Source organism: Rhagoletis zephyria, unplaced genomic scaffold (assembly GCF_001687245.7).
Source record: "Rhagoletis zephyria isolate East Lansing unplaced genomic scaffold, Rhagoletis_zephyria_1.1 Rzeph_scaffold_01312, whole genome shotgun sequence".
Lineage (NCBI taxonomy): Eukaryota > Metazoa > Arthropoda > Insecta > Diptera > Tephritidae > Rhagoletis > Rhagoletis zephyria.
Genome location: NW_016158396.1, coordinates 22,102 through 39,646, shown reverse-complemented (window position 1 = coordinate 39,646; position 17,545 = coordinate 22,102). Strand labels below are relative to the sequence as shown.

Genomic DNA, 17,545 nt, shown 5'->3' with positions numbered 1-17,545 from the left:
GTGTAAGCGCCAATCTATTATTATTATTAATAAGATTGGGCTATTATATTCCGATATGGAGGGTTCTATTATGTCATCTTCGATTAACTTATTAACTTGTTTGCTTATTTCTCCTTTTTGCGTTTGAGGCAATCTATAATTTTTTATGTAAACAGGAGTGTCATCCTTCATGTATAATTTTTGTTTGTAGAAATTATTAGAGAAAATTGGTTCTGTTTCTAGTGCAAATATGTCTATGAATTCTGTGCATAGTGTTGTTAGTTGAGAGTTGACAAATTGTGGAAAGTTTTTTGTTAATCTTTTTAATTTCTCTGTATCATTGCAATTTTTATCGTGTGTGGTTGTTTTAATTAGTGTGTAATCGTCTAAATTTTCGGTATTGATCTTGTAATTTTGAATAGTTGTGTTTTTATGTGTTGTGTTGATAATTCTAACAAAAGTTTGATCTTTATTTGTGATAGTGTTTGCTATGAAAATGCCTTCAGATAATTGTTGGTGTGGTATGAAGATGTTTTTGTTATCGGTGTTTACTTTGACTTGTCTAATAACTTCAGATCTAGCAGGGATAGTAAGTGTGTTGACAGACAGACAATTTGTTAGGTGCATTGTTATTGTTTGGGGGAAGTCATATGGCCTTAGGATTAATTTATCCTCTGTTTTGCCATAATCTAAAATACAATTGTATTTCTTTATGAAATCTAGTCCTATTATTCCATCGCATGGGATTGGAAAGTCGTCTTCTACGACATGGAATTTATGGTAAATTAGAAGGTCATCACCTTTTAAATCCGCTTTAATTGTGCCTAATGTGCTAGTTATTCCTTGACCAATGCCCTTTAAATCTGTAATTTGTTCTTTATTAATTTTGTGAGTTTTACTAATTTGATGCATTTTTATAATGGAAATGTCTGCTCCCGTATCAATTAAAAAATTTGAAATCGAATTATTTAGGGATGTCCTTGTGGATATATAGCTGTTTAGATTTAGGTTCAGTACACATATTTTTCTTTCTATTAATTTTGAAGTGGAGCTTCCTGGTTTTCCGTCTGGGTGCAGCTGCGCACATTGCGGGTCTGGTTGTAGGATCTATTGCCGTTTGGGCTTGTGATCCTCTTCGGTTATTATTATTATTGCTGTACGACCTTGAGTTATTGTTGTATCTCGGTTGTGGTCTGAATCTCCGATTTTGGTAATTTCCATAGTTGTTACTTCGGTATCCTCCCCGGAAATTGTTCCTGTACTGACTCTGTTGTCGTACGTTCAAAATTGTATTCGAGCTGCCTGTTATTTCGGTACAGCTGTTGGTGAACTTAGAGATCGCATCGTTCATTGTTGTGAACGTTCCCGCTTGCATTATCATTTTAACATTATTGTTGGAGCTGTTTTTACACATTGCCTTGACGGCTGCCTGTGTAGAATATCTCGTTGCTAAGTCTGGGTTTAATCCATCCGAGATATATGCTCCTTCTAGTGATCTGGTAATTTTTTCTATTTCCGCTGTGTATTGGTTAGCAGTTTTACTACGTTGTTGAACGTTTAGAAGTTCAGCGGTTAAAACCTCTACCGATTCACCTTTTATCGCGTTTTTGAGTTTTGTTTTTATTTGTCCAATCGTGTTTTCATTACTGATGAAGTTTCTTGCCGTTCCTTTTAGCTTGGTCTTTATCATTGTTATTGCTAAAAGTTCGTGCTCATCCTTGATTTGATCAAGTATGTCGAGGGCATCTAAGAAGCTGTGTAAGTTTTCTGGCTTCCCATCAAACTCTGGGAGTACTGACGAGGCGGTTTTAATGAATTCGACTACTGTTTGTACCATTGTGACGTTTATGGTTGGGATGTTTACTTTTTTGGTGTCTTCCCCTTGACTTAAAGAGGGTGATGGAGTCCGGCTTCGGACGCGCTCTGACAGAAGTAAGTTAAAATCAACCTGGAGATTCTCCTCTAATGTGGTTGGTATTGTTACTTCTATATTGTGTCTGGCTAACGAAGATACAAGTTTATCTCGTACTGCAATGAAAAATTGGTAAGCTTCCTTTTGGTGTTCTGTGGTAAGTATGCGATTTGCTACATTGATCACCTGTCTAATGTTATTAAGGGCTTCCAAGATTATGTTCAAATGTTTTACTATAGTTTCCGTTGTTATAGGAATACTCTCGTTTATACATTTGTATGATTTACTAGCTTTAGATTTTTCGTCAGTTAATGTGTCATGGATTTCTTCCCATTGATTCATTTCTGGTTTAAAACTTTTGGCATTTTTGAAAGTTGTTTCTTTTTATTGAGAGAGTTATACGCGTTGTTGTACATTGTTTAATTGTCTCAATTTGTTTTTAATGTAATTTTTTATCAAGATTACCATTGCGACAATTAAACATGTAGCTACGCATGCAAAAGCGGTCAACCACTTATCGGGAACTTCTTCCTTGTTTTCTACGATAGGATGTGGTTGATATTTAATTACTTTAGTTTCGTAGGTGTTTTCACCTGAGGTTTCTTTTCCTACTTCGTATCCTGCTATTCCTATTAATATGCCGTTTAGTGCAATTTTCCACCAAGTCATTTTTATGTTAATAATATTTTACGGTTGAAAAAAAAATGAATGAGAAAAACAATTTTCCTTTTTATTATTAGTTCTTGTTTTTTAATTTAATAAAAAAATTTTTTTTTTGTATTTTTATTAGTTATAGCTGTCTTATTTGTGCTAACATTCTCCTTGTTTCTTCTTCCCTAGTTTTTGGATTTATGACGTCTACTAAGGTGGTTTCCCTGTTCATACTATAAATTTCCTAATGATCCTTTTGGTGGTTCTGCGTTGTTGTTGTTGCTGGGTTCCACCCATTTTTGTGCAGATCTTTTAGTTTGGTTATCAACTTCTTTTTTTGTTGCCCGCGACTGATGTTAATTATTCGCTGTAGTTCTGCACATTCTTTTTGGTGCCTTCGCTTTCTACCTCCACGTTTTTTGGGTTTATGTTCGCAGCTTATTAGTTGCCTAAACTCTTGTAAGTTGGCTTTTTGGCGGTTTTGCCTTTGCCGGTATTCCTCTAGGGATATTGGTTTGGGTCCTATTACAATTTTTGTAGGGATGTATTTGGGGTATTCTTCTGCGTTTTTCGATCCTTCCGGAACGTATTCCTCTACCATAATGTACTGGCAGGGTCTTGATAGAGTTGGCAGGGTCTAGATTTGGGTTGGTAGGATCTAGATTTGAGCTGGCAGGATCTAGCTTTGAGCTGGCAGAATCTAGCTTTGAGCTGGCAGGATCGCCATGTAAAGATTGGAAGGAGTTTAGTATTGTCTTAGCTCTACAGCCGCATTTAGGTGAGCATTCAAATGCCCCACAATGATTCCAAAAGTAAAACGCAAGTAAAAACGTTGAGTCTTAAAGTGGGAATGTTTTATTCGGCTCATCGCCGTTCTTTTATATGCTTACAATCTACCTTATGAGTAATCTAATTTACAAACTTACATTTCTAAGTTGTTAGTCATGCTTATGATTCTACGTTGTTGTGCATGCATACATAAATGTATATGGGTTCAATCGAGTTTATGTTATTGGAGAAGTGCAGCGCAAGCTAAATTGATTTGAGTACTTTGGCCTAGTTATTGCCAAAAGTATATTGAACTTTTTACTTAATATTGTGTGAACATTTTGTTTTGCTTAGCTGTCATGCTACACCGTAGTTATTGGGTAGGCTTGTTGAAGTGCTAGGATGATGCTGAAGATCTGGTCTACTTAGAACTCACCTCTGGGCGGCGCTGCCAAATATGTCATCGCTGGCTAAATGTGCGGGCTTAAGACATTCGATGTTCACGTTGACATCTCTGCCGTTGACTTCGATGGTATAAACGCGCTCATCTATCCTTTTGACGATCTTATGAGAACCTGAATAGGGCTGGTCGAGCGGGCGTTTGGTAGCGTCGACTCTGAGGAACACATGCGAACAAGTCGACAAATCTTTGTAACAAAAGGTTTTTTGACGACAGTGGTGCGAAGTAGGAGCTGGTCTTATCTTTTGAATGTGGGTGCGGAATTCTCCGAGGAAAAATGACTGATCTGATTGAGAATTCTCGTGCATGAAAAATTCACCTGGGATCCGAAGCGTTGTCCCATAAAGGTACTCCGCTGGTGATGCTTTTAAATCTTCCTTATAGCAGGTCCTCAGCCCTAGTAAAACTGATGGTAGCACTCGTGTCCATTGCGGAATTTCGTGGCACATGATCGCTGCTTTGAGGGTGCGGTGCCACCTTTCTACAAGTCCATTTGCTGCCGGGTGGTATGCTGTCGTGCGGATTCTTTTACCGCCAACTAAACGCGAGAGGGATGTGAAGAGTGCGCTCTCGAATTGAGTGCCTTGGTCGGTAGTAAGAAGTTTGGGGCAACCAAAACGTGATATCCAGTGCGAATAGAATACGTTGGCCACTGTGCTCGCTGTGATGTCTCTTATCGGTACTGCTTCAGGCCAATTCGTAAACCGATCAATCATCGTCATACAATATCGGTAACCCTGAGACTCGGGTAATGGCCCGACCAAATCCAGGTGGATGTGATCAAACCTTTCGTCTGGAAGAGGAAAAGCAGCTGGTGTTGTATGAATATGACGACCCACTTTTGATCGCTGACATGGGACACAGTCCCGTGCCCATTGAGTGATGTCCTTGTTCATCGACGGCCAGATGTATCGTTGAGCAATAATCTTGATGGTGGTTCTACCACTAGGGTGAGCGAGGTTGTGCAGTACGTCAAAAACTCTGCGTCGTAGCGGTGTCGGTACGAAGGGTCGAACGTTGTTAGTGGAAATGTCGCAGGTGATTCCTTTGCCCTCAGGACCGTAATTAAGCGTTTGTAAGTTCAAGGAGGTGTCGTTGTGAGTTAACAACCGCTGAAGTTCCTCATCCAACGCCTGGGCGGTTGAAAGTTCGTCGTGGTCGATACACATTCGAAGGTGCAATGTGTCGATGCGGGAAAACGTGTCGGCGACGTGGTTATCCGATCCGGTAATGTACTGGATATTTGTGGTGAATTGACTGATGAATCCCAACTGTCTGATATGTCGCGGTGAGGATTTGTCAGACTGTTGCTGGAAGGCGAAAATGAGCGGCTTATGGTCGGTGCGAATAATGAACTCTCGGCCTTCGACCCAATGTCGAAAATTTTTGATGGCTTCGTACACCGCTGTGAGCTCCCTGTCGTACGTGCTATAGTTTCTCTGCGCAGGCGACAATTTCTTGGAAAAGAACCCCAATGGCTGCCACCCGTTATCTTTTTGTTGCTCTAGCACTGCTCCCAAAGCGGTACTGGATGCGTCACAGGTAATACGAAGTTGCGAAGCTGGTATGGGATGTGCCAGGAGAGTCGCGTCCGCGAGTTGCTCTTTAACAGCTGTAAATGCTCGCTCAGCTCCTTCTGTCCAAGGTGCAGGCCTCCTGTCGTTTTTCTTTGAATCCTTGAGGAAGTCATTGAGCGGCGCTTGTACACTGGCGGCGTTCTTGAGGTGTCGCCTATAAAAATTTATTGCTCCAAGGAACCTTCTTAGTTCCAAAATAGTTTTCGGCTTCGGAAAGTCGCGAAGGGTTTGCACTCGATCAGGAAGTGGCGCTGAACCCTTTGCGGTGTTTTGGTATCCCAAAAACTTGACGTTGGTTGAGCCTAGCACGCATTTATCTACGTTAATACACAGGCCATATTGACTGAGCCGTTGAAAAACCAAGCGTAGATGTTGCTCGTGTTGTCGCTCGTTGCAAGAAGCTATGAGGAGATCGCTATGTACGCGTATACGAAGTCAAAACTAGAGAGGACCTCGTTGATAAATCGTTGGAACGATTGTGCTGCGTTCCGAAGGCCAAACGGCATGCTGACAAATTCATATAGGCCGAACGGGGTGATAACCGCAGTCTTAGGGATGTCTTCCTCCGCTACCGGAATGTGGTGGAATGCGCGACGGAGGTCGATCGTGGAGAAAATGCATTTATCAGCTAGCATTGCTGAATAATCATGTAGGAGCGAAATTGGATAGCTATCCGGGATGTTTGGTCGTTGAGCCTCCGGTAATCCCCGCACGGCCTCCAATCTGCGTTTTTCTTCCTAGCCAAGTGTAGCGGGCTTGCCCAAGGGNCAAGGACTCTTCGACGGCCTGGCGTGACCAAGTTCAACCATTAGTTGGAATTCCTGTTTGGCTACCTTCAACCGCTCGGGGCACAACGGACGGACGCGTTGAACACATGGTGGTCCAGTGGTCGGGATATGGTGTCTGACTGAATGCTTGGCTGACGTGAGATTGGACGGGTTGCCCAGCAGTTCAGGAAAATCTTTCAGAATTCGGGTGAATTTGCTAGTTTCGCTGACGGTGGTAATAGATGTAATTGGGGCGGTGGCGTACGAGCATACGCTGTGGGAACCGGTGCTGGGATCTGTAATGGAACCCCGTCTGAGGTCCACTATTAGCCCGTATTGGTGTAGTAGGTCTGCTCCAATTATTGGATACGGTACTTTGGCTATACAAAATATCCAATGAATTGGCCGATGCAGTCCAATGTTGAGTGTGAGGGATTTTTCACCGTAGGTTTCTATCTTGCTGCCGTTAGCAGCGTGCAGTAGAAGTGGCGCAGGTGAAGTTTTGTCAGTACGTGACGGAGGAGTCACGGAAATATCCGCGCCTGTGTCGACGAGGTATTTCGTGCCTGAAACGCGGTCATAAATGAATAGTCGGCGGGGACCGGCCTTGCCACCAGTAGTCGCCGAGTCTACTGGGGGCTGCTGCTGTTTCCCTGGTTCTGTACCCAGGTGCACGGGCGTGTACACTTGTTGGCCTGCGTGCCGAATCTGCGGTGATAGTAACAGACTGAGGATGGGGCCGAGCGTTCAGTGCCCGAATATGTTGGCGCTGTGTTGCGGGGCAGCTGACGTCTTGCGGGTTCGTCGTTGGGAATTATTTGATTTAGTTTCTTGGCCAAATTTCCTAGCTGCTTGGATAAATCGTCGAGCTGTTTCTGCATCGAGCTGNTGACCAAGTTCAACCATTAGTTGGAATTCCTGTTTGGCTACCTTCAACCGTTCGGGGCACAACTGACGGACGCGTTGGACACATGGTGGTCCAGTGGTCGAGATATGGTGTCTGACTGAATGCTTGGCTGACGTGAGATTGGACGGGTTGCCCAGCAGTTCAGGAAAATCTTTCAGAATTCGGGTGAATTTGCTAGTTTCGCTGACGGCGGTAATAGATGTAATTGGGGCGGTGGCGTAAGAGCATACACTGTGGGAACCGGTGCTGGGATCTGTGACGGATCCCCGCCTGAGGTCCACTATTAGCCCGTATTGGTGTAGTAGGTCTGCTCCAATTATTGGATACGGTACTTTGGCTATACAAAATATCCAACGAATTGGCCGATCTAGTCCAATGTTGAGTGTGAGGGATTTTTCACCGTAGGTTTCTATCTTGCTGCCGTTAGCAGCGTGCAGTAGAAGTGGCGCAGGTGAAGTTTTGTCAGTACGTGACGGAGGAGTCACGGAAATATCGGCGCCTGTGTCGACGAGGTATTTCGTGCCTGAGACGCGGTCATAAATGAACAGTCGGCGGGGACCGGACTTGCCACCAGTAGTCGCCGAGTCTACTGGGGGCTGCTGCTGTTTCCCTGGTTCTGTACCCAGGTGCACGGGCGTGTACACTTGTTGGCCTGCGTGCCGAATCTGCGGTGATAGTAACAGACTGAGGATGGGGCCGAGCGTTCAGTGCCCGAATATGTTGGCGCTGTGTTGCGGGGCAGCTGACGTCTTGCGGGTTCGTCGTTGGGAATTATTTGATTTAGTTTCTTGGCCAAATTTCCTAGCTGCTTGGATAAATCGTCGAGCTGTTTCTGCATCGAGCTGTCGGAAGTGTTAACGATTGGCATCAGGAATCTGTTCTCAGAGTCTCGTTGGATCTCAACAATCTTATTGGCTAGTAAGGCGAGTTTGTCATTGTCTAGTTCGCCGGAGGTTGTTAGTGCTACTTGCACATATTGCGGTAGACGATCGAGCCAAATGGTTCGAGCGAATGATGCGTCGAGCTGACTACCACCAAGTCGTTTGATTTCGGCGAGGAGCTCAGACGGGCGTCGATCGCCTAACTCTACACCCGAAAGCAGTTTTTTTAGACGACGTTCCTGCGAAATTGAGAAGTGGTTTACCAGGACTTCTTTAATTGTGAGATACTTATCGGTTTCAGGTGGATTAAGGATGACATGTTCCACGACGATAAGCGTTTCTTGGTCGAGACGCGCAACTACTGCTTGGTATTTCGTTAAGTCGGAAGTTACTCTTCGTAGTTGAAACTGCGCCTCTATTGCTGCGAACCATAGTTGTACTTGTTTGCTCCAGAATGGTGGCAGTTCCAGTTTTTCGAATCTGTCAACATGTGCGACTGCTTGGTGCTGTGGTGGGGCGACTGCCTCGAAAAATTCATCAATTGCAGCCTCGTTGGATGTGCTAGGGAGGCCGGCACTAACATCGGCAGAGTCTGATCGTGTGGCTTGCATCTTGCAAAAGTTGAGTGGCAAGATCGTATTTTAATGTTCAATAACTTGTAGGGGTCACCAGTTCATATGTAGCGACTAGCTGAGTTACCACATATACTTTATTTCTATTTTTGTATTATTTTATCTTAACACTTGAAAGTAACAATTAAACATTCAATAGCTAAAACCAATTCTTTTCGTCTACACGCTGTTGGAATCTCGAAGCTTCTCCTCTCTCGCTTGGGAAGAAAATTCACTTTTTTTAAGTTGCAATGGCTAGGACTTTTTCTACGAATCACAATGTGAAACGGAATGAAGAATAGTGCCACACCGAAGTTGTGTTGCCAGATGGTTGCCAAGTTGTGTCCCCACAATATGCTACAGTAGCATGATTCAATAATAGAAAGGTTTTGTAATAAAACAGTCTTCTCGCTCCCACACATAAAATCGGCTCCTTTACTTGTGCAGAATGTTGCTTACTCTACAGTTTCTAGTGATATTAGTAGTAAAACCAAAAATTCGTCATACTAAATGTAATTTTCTAGAACAAGTGTAGAATAGTGACCGTTTAGCTATAAAATAACCAGAAATGCCGATAGATAGAACTTTTTACGCTGATTACAACGATACCAAATTTGGCGCAGGCAAAAAATAACGAAGATAAAAGAGGTTTATTTGCTTTGTTTATTTGTATTTTTTATTATCACTGAATTGTTGAAACCCAAAAGTACATCATGATAAAATATTTCATATAGAATTAAAGATAATAACTTGTACTTTCTAAATAATATAAATTTCTTTACCATTAATTATGCAGTTTTTTTTCAAAAAAGATTATTTCATAAAAAAATAACATTTGTTCGTTATTTACAGGTCTATTCTGCGCTGGTAGTAAACATTTTGTAACCGGTAAATAAAGTTCCTGTCAATTTTTAAACCCTTTTCGCATTCTGTATACTCTTGTAACCGGTAAATTTTGTTACCATCTCATAAGCTGGTAACAAATTATTGCCCCGTGAAATATTCAATGCCAGGATTTGCACAATTCTTCATAGCTGAATTGCTGAATATTTTAACTGCATTACCAACGTACCTAGAATCGCGGTGACAAGAACTGTATTGTCTAGTATTTCCATTAAAACACCAAATATATTGCAATTTGCATAGAATAAATAATACCATTTTACTTCTAATTGTATACTTTGCGTACTTTTTGTAGTACTTTTCTACGACCGTTTTCGCAAAAGGCGATCACATTCTTCCCCTTTCTCCTACTTCCAAAATACAAATCTGGATAAAGGAGTGTCAAATTTTAGCTGTCACAAATTACACAACCTTGTATTATTGAATCATGCTACAGTAGCATGATTCAATAATAGGTTCATTCCTTATCATTTTGGACTAAAATCTGAAAANAGGTTCATTCCTTATCTTTTTGGACTAAAATCTGAAAAGTGTCAAAATGCCAGAGCGTAAGCAAAATGCGCTCACTAAAAGAGAGTAACAGGAAAAGTAAAGGAACGCAAAAAACCAAATTTTTAGTCCAAAGAATGGCAACAACAAAACTAACGTCAAATAAGAATGGAAATGTAAGTACAAAACACATTCACACAAGCACAAGCACAATAAACACTTACTATACCAATTACTTTTTGCCTCCTTCCAATTTCAATTAACTTTTTTTACTTTTTTAGAATATTCTCAGTTTTTGCGTATTCTTTAATTTCCGTTAATTTAAATTCAATTGAGTTTGACACTTTTCAGGATTTTGCCAGAAAAAATTCTTCTGACTAAATCTGACTGATGAGAGTCACTCTCACTGAATGTTGCTCTCTCATTNGTAAGTGGACTACACATATGTTTGTATGCAAGTATGTATGCATAGTGGTAGTTTTCGCAAGAAAAATGGAGTACCAAAATAATGAATTAAGACTGTGTTTATATACGGAAACTTTTGTCGACGCGATTTTTCACATTCCCTTTTGGTGTTGCTCGTTTCATTTGTGTGTATGCAATCGTTGTTGTCAGCTGTGAACCGCTAATTCAATTTACACAGACGAACGAGAGCACAAAGCGTGTTGCCCGAGCACGAGCAACTCGGTGCCCCTCTCCTTTCCTCGTCACGCTCTCTCCCACAAACGTCGAGTTGCGGCAACAAAAATCGCCGTGTGTAAATGAGCACTTAGCAAGGCACTGTATGTGGGTTCGTGAGTGTGTGCAAAGCTTTTGTAAGGGAGCTAAGGGAGTGTCAAAACTCTAATGTAACTAACGAGCAAACCTTTAATTATTGAATCATCCGTCAGACATAACATCAAAATGATAATTTAAAATTTCGAAGTTCATTTCATTTGTCCTGAATTCGAAAAAGAATTTGTGAAGTGCAAAAAAAAATGTATTCAAAGTAGTTTTTGTATGGGGATTTTTAAATAGAAACATGTAAATAAAACAAACTCCCGATTGCGTCTGCATGACTCCTTCACGACTTTACAACGCACTTAAAGTTGGTTTTGTCATAGCTAATTAAAAATATCTAACTATAAAGTTGGCTATTTTTAACAATGATTTTTCACTGCTGGGATGTCATGTTCTTGTCGCAAATCAAACTGATTAATAGTCAGCCCGACCGAATTAAGACGGTATCATCGCGGCTATATCCTTTTAATCATACCAATTTTTTGCCCATCTAGCGTTAAGTCCAGCATTATGGGTAATTGAATGTTATGGAAACCCTCCAATTATAGCATATATTCTCATTATTCAATATGGCTGGCTTCAAAGAAAGCTGGTATGCCGCCAGGTGTGACTAACTTTTTACCCTCAACTGGAAACTTGTTTGTGGACGTAATTACAAAGTCGCCTCAATTTGGTGGGCTATATTTTGCTGCTTTCGGATACTCTTGACAAAAGTGTTGTAGTTCTTGTTGTAGCGGCTACAACAACCCCGCCAAGATCGGTTAATATCTCAGTCGTTGTCGTCATGTTCCACTAACGGCCGCCCTAAGAAGCGTGCAGTCTCAGTAGGGTCGGTCCACAGGGACAAAGGCGTTAGGGTTGTTGGGTTTTCCGGGCATACGAAGAGATGCTCCGAGCACATCTGCGTTTAGTCTGCTCAGGTATGAGTTTAACCTGCTGCAGTAGCAAGAACGAAGTTGGGCTATAGTGGTTCTTCTCTCCCGAGGTAGATGAAGCTCCGTCTCGTCTATGTCCGGTGGTTGTGCGCCTAGAACGGCATTCACAGGTCTGGAGTCTACATAACTCGAGACTGACTCCCCGTGAATGCCGTTCAGGGCCTGTCGATATGCCGACGGGTCCAGAGGTTGTTTAATGAACCTCTGGACTTCGTCCGTCAGTTTGTACAGATGCCTCCTGACGTGCCTGGGCGAGGGCTCTTCAGCAAGCAGCTGCCCATTCGGGTGACCACGTGTATGGCTCCCGACAAGGAACTGCTTGCAGAGCATGGTGTTATGCTCCTTANAGATAAGGTTTGCTCAAAAAACAGTTTTCTCGCTCCCTCTTGACAAAATCGGCTCCCTTAGACTGCGTTTATACACGAAAACTTTGTCCCTTTTGGTGTTGCTCGTTTCATTTACACACGGCGATTTGTGTGTATGCAATTATTGTTGTCAGCGTGTTGCCCGCGCACGAGCAACTCGGTGCCCCTCTCCTTTCCTCGTCACGCTCTCTCCCACAAACGTCGAGTTGCGGCAACAAAAATCGCCGTGTGTAAATGAGCACTTAGCAAGGCACTGTATGTGGGTTCGTGAGTGTGTGCAAAGCTTTTGTAAGGGAGCTAAGGGAGTGTCAAAACTCTAATGTAACTAACGAGCAAACCTTTAATTATTGAATCATCCGTCAGACATAACATCAAAATGATAATTTAAAATTTCGAAGTTCATTTTATTTGTCCTGAATTCGAAAAAGAATTTGTGAAGTGCAAAAAAAAATGTATTCAAAGTAGTTTTTGTATGGGGATTTTTAAATAGAAACATGTAAATAAAACAAACTCCCGATTGCGTCTGCATGACTCCTTCACGACTTTACAACGCACTTAAAGTTGGTTTTGTCATAGCTAATTAAAAATATCTAACTATAAAGTTGGCTATTTTTAACAATGATTTTTCACTGCTGGGATGTCATGTTCTTGTCGCAAATCAAACTGATTAATAGTCAGCCCGACCGAATTAAGACGGTATCATCGCGGCTATATCCTTTTAATCATACCAATTTTTTGCCCATCTAGCGTTAAGTCCAGCATTATGGGTAATTGAATGTTATGGAAACCCTCCAATTATAGCATATATTCTCATTATTCAATATGGCTGGCTTCAAAGAAAGCTGGTATGCCGCCAGGTGTGACTAACTTTTTACCCTCAACTGGAAACTTGTTTGTGGACGTAATTACAAAGTCGCCTCAATTTGGTGGGCTATATTTTGCTGCTTTCGGATACTCTTGACAAAAGTGTTGTAGTTCTTGTTGTAGCGGCTACAACAACCCCGCCAAGATCGGTTAATATCTCAGTCGTTGTCGTCATGTTCCACTAACGGCCGCCCTAAGAAGCGTGCAGTCTCAGTAGGGTCGGTCCACAGGGACAAAGGCGTTAGGGTTGTTGGGTTTTCCGGGCATACGAAGAGATGCTCCGAGCACATCTGCGTTTAGTCTGCTCAGGTATGAGTTTAACCTGCTGCAGTAGCAAGAACGAAGTTGGGCTATAGTGGTTCTTCTCTCCCGAGGTAGATGAAGCTCCGTCTCGTCTATGTCCGGTGGTTGTGCGCCTAGAACGGCATTCACAGGTCTGGAGTCTACATAACTCGAGACTGACTCCCCGTGAATGCCGTTCAGGGCCTGTCGATATGCCGACGGGTCCAGAGGTTGTTTAATGAACCTCTGGACTTCGTCCGTCAGTTTGTACAGATGCCTCCTGACGTGCCTGGGCGAGGGCTCTTCAGCAAGCAGCTGCCCATTCGGGTGACCACGTGTATGGCTCCCGACAAGGAACTGCTTGCAGAGCATGGTGTTATGCTCCTTGACCGGGAGCAATTTCGCCCCGTCGTGTAGATGATGTTCAGCATGATTCAATAATACAAGGTTGGATAAATATTGACATTTGTGTCAATCGACTGCCTTGTAAGGTTGCATTTGAGAAGGAAAGAGAAGCGGGTAACAATTTTATCTCCTTTTTTGAAAAGGTAGTAGGAAAAGTAAGTAGTCTGGTAGTGCTGAAATGCGTTTTTGTATACAAATTAAATTAAATATATAAAGGAGATTCCACTGATCTACACAATAGACAATAAATTAACTTGTTATGGCCACATAAATATTAAAAATGAAATAAATGGATATTAACATAAAATTCTTGCCAAAGAAATATCTTTGAAATCTTTGAAGAGGAAATGTTCCCAAATATTCAAAATAAACCATGGTTTCATTGAAATTCCAGTATATATTAAACAAAATTAATGGAATTCAAACAAATCCTTTATTCAAAGGGACTATATGAAGAATTATACAAATAGTAAAGATGCAATTGATTTACTGCATATAAATTAATCTTTTAAAAATTATATTTGTTGCATTTAAAGATAACATGTTCAATATCTTAAAGTGAATTACATTTGGTTTTTTTTTTAATTTTTTAGTAATGTTTTCTACTTTTTCCTCCAATCAGTCTTGCTAATCATTATATTGGTTACATTTAAAAGTTATATCTTCAATATCGCAATTTAATTACATTTGGTTATTTAAAAATCTAATTTTTGCGGAATGTTTTTTACTTTTTTCTCCAATCAGTCTTGTTAATCATTATATCGGTTAAACTTTAAAAATATGTCTTCAACATCGCAATTTAATTACATTTCGTTTTTTAAAAATGTTAATTTTTTGTTATGTTGTGTACTTTTTTCTGCAATCAGTCCCAATGAGCACAAGAAAATATCTTTATTAATATTTCCACTTTCGCTTTTATGGAGTGGTATACTTACTTGTAAATATGCAAAGGCTGCACTTGACCAACCCAAACGCTGCAGTGGTAAAAATACATGCACCAGCAAACGTGGACGGACAACCAAGTGATCCTGACCTTCACAAGAGAATATATTTATTAATATTTGTATTTTCTGCACCAGCCATACGTGGACGGACACACAGGGATCCTAGCCGGCAAAACTTACTTGCAACGGCTGCACTTGTTGTAAAACGCTACTTTTTGAATATAAATTATGAATAACTCCGATACCCTGCAAATAAATATGTAAATTATTGTTGTAATTCAAAATATTTCCATTATTTTTGATTTTTTTTGCCATACTTACTTGAATTTGCCCAATAAGAAAATGAATTTCCACGAAACAATCGATGAAAATATCGGCAGTGTTGCCTGTTGAACTTTTTATACGAAGACAATATTTCTCCTTGTATTTTAGTAGTAGTTTCTACAAATCAAAAAAGAAGGCAACACAGGCTAAGGCAGAATGCGGGAGCGAGACAACTGCCAGGTTATCCAACCTTGTATTATTAAATCATGATGTTCAGGCAGCATCAGAAGGCATCCATTCGCTGTCCGTAGTGCGGTGTTTTGTGTTGTCTGCAGCTTCATCCACTGCGTCCTACTAGTCCCCGGCCGACCACACTGGTGCTGCCTAATTTAACCCTTGTGTTCTTCTTCTTCTTTTTTGGTGCTTTAACCGCCTAAGCGATTTTGGCCGAGTTCAGCAAAGCACGCCAGTCGTTTCTCCTCTGTGCCAACTGACGCCAATTGGAAACGCCAAGTGAAGCCAAGTCCTTCTCCACCTGATCTTTCCATCGCAGTGGGGGCCTCCCTCTTCCTCTGCTACCACCAGCGGGTTCCGAGTTGAATACTTTCAGAGCTGGAGCGTCGGTGTCCATTCGAACGACATGACCAAGCCAGCGGAGCCGCTGTATTTTAATTCGCTGCACTATGTCCATGTCGTTGTAGAGCCCATACAGCTCATCGTTCCATCGGCTGCGGTATGCGCCGTCGCCAACGCGTAATGGCCCGTAAATCTTCCGCAAAATCTTTCCCTCGAACACTCCAAGAGCCGCCTCATCGGATGTTGTCATTGTCCATGCTTCTGCGCCATATACCAGCACGGGCATGACGAGTGACTTATAGACCGTGGTTTTCGTACGTCGAGAGAGGACTTTACTCCTGAATTGCCTACTCAGTCCAAAGTAGCACTTGTTGGCAAGAGTGATTCTGACATTATTATCGGTGTTATTGCTGGTTCCCAAGTAAACGAAATTCAACTGTGTAACTGTCACCAGTGACGTGGGTGCCAAGGCGCGAATGTGCTGACTGTTTGTTTGATGACCCATTCGCTTTGCTTCCTTATCCAACATGGAAAATGCAGAACAGACTTCGCGGTTTTTAATATGATCGATGATGATATCGATGTCATCGGCATAAGCTAGGAATTGCACGCTCTTGTAGTAAATTGTTCCTGAGCGGTTGAGCTCTGCAGCTCTTATTATTTTCTCCAACATCAGATTAAAGAAGTCACATGAAAGGGAGTCGCCCTGTCTGAAACCCCGTTTGGTGGCGAACGGCTCGGAGAGGTCTTTCCCAATTCTGACGGAGCTGGTGGAATTGCTCAACGTCATTTTACACAGCCGTATGAGTTTTGAGGGGATGCCGCGGTAGTTGGCGCGAATGGCGGGGTCACCTTTCTTGTGGATTGGGCAGAGCACACTTAAATTCCAGTCGTCGGGCATGCGTTCATATGACCAATTCTGCACAAGAGTTGATGCATGCACCTTATCAACTTCTCGCCGCCGTACTTGAATAGCTCAGCTGGCAGGCTGTCAGCTCCAGCAGCTTTGTTGTTTTTCAGCCGCGTTATTGCTATACGTACTTCCTCATAGTCAGGCGGTGGAACGTCGACTCCGGCATCATCGACTGCGGGCTCGGGTTCTTCTTTTTCACAACTTTCCGTGCTGCTTAGGGTTCGAACGATACTATCGATATTGAGTAAGTATCGATACTGAGGGTAAAAAAATGAGTACTTTAATACTCGATACCTTATTTGGTGATTCTACTCGATACTTTGCAAAGTACTCGTAGTATCGAATACTTTTTAAAAAACACACTTTTTATACCCGAGCGCACTTGTGCACAAGGGTATTATAACTTAGTTCACATAACGGTTGTTTGTAACAGGCAAAACGAATCGAGATAGATATAGACAAATGCATACATAAATGATCAGAATGAAAAGAGAAATCGATTAAGCGGTGACTGTCTGTCCGTCCGTCCGTCCGTCTGTGCACACGATAACTCGAGTAAAAATTGAGATATCTTAACGAAACTTGGTACGTGGACTTCTTTTGGGCATAGGACGGATGGTATTGAAATTGGGCGTAATCGGACAATAACCACGCCTACCTCCCATATAACGGTAATTTTCAGAAAAACGAAAACTGCGATATTTTAGTAACTACTGAAGATAATTCACTCAAAATTGATATTTACAATAAACTTTAGACGAAAAATAATCATATGTGACCTGGTCTACGGAAAGGGGGCTTAGGTGTCAAAAAATCAATTTTCACTTTTTGGTTGATTCGGATGGAAGATGAGATGCTTTTTCACGTGGTGAAAAGCAGAAAATCCTAACTTGCTTAGAAGTGTACTAAAAATATAGAGAAAGAAGAGTAAAAATACGACAAAATATAATTTATTGGTAATGAACAAAATACATTGAATTATAAGCTATAAAGACATGATTATACACTAGAAAAACGTATTATGGGCCAAAAAATAATAATAAAAATAATAATTTTGTTACCAGCTCCTCCTCCTTTACATCAACAACATACAGGTCCATCTTAACAAAAGTTTGTTCGGTATCAGCTTCTGCCTGAGATACACATACTTCGTCTTCATCATCATCGCTCTCTTCATAGTTTTCATCATCGTTTTCATCATCCTTTTCATGGAAATATTGTCCGTATACGGCACTGAACTCCTCATCAACACTCATGTTTCATTTCATGCGAAATACGAAGACGATAATCAACAGAAACAGTAAACGTCACT

At 41.5% G+C, this 17,545-nt stretch overlaps 1 pseudogene; it reads left to right on the top strand.

The window, feature by feature from the left end:
• Window positions 1–11,393, top strand: part of LOC108363578 (delta-1-pyrroline-5-carboxylate dehydrogenase, mitochondrial-like) — an 18,397-nt pseudogene extending 7,004 nt beyond the window's left edge.
• The last annotated feature ends 6,152 nt before the right edge of the window (window positions 11,394–17,545 follow it).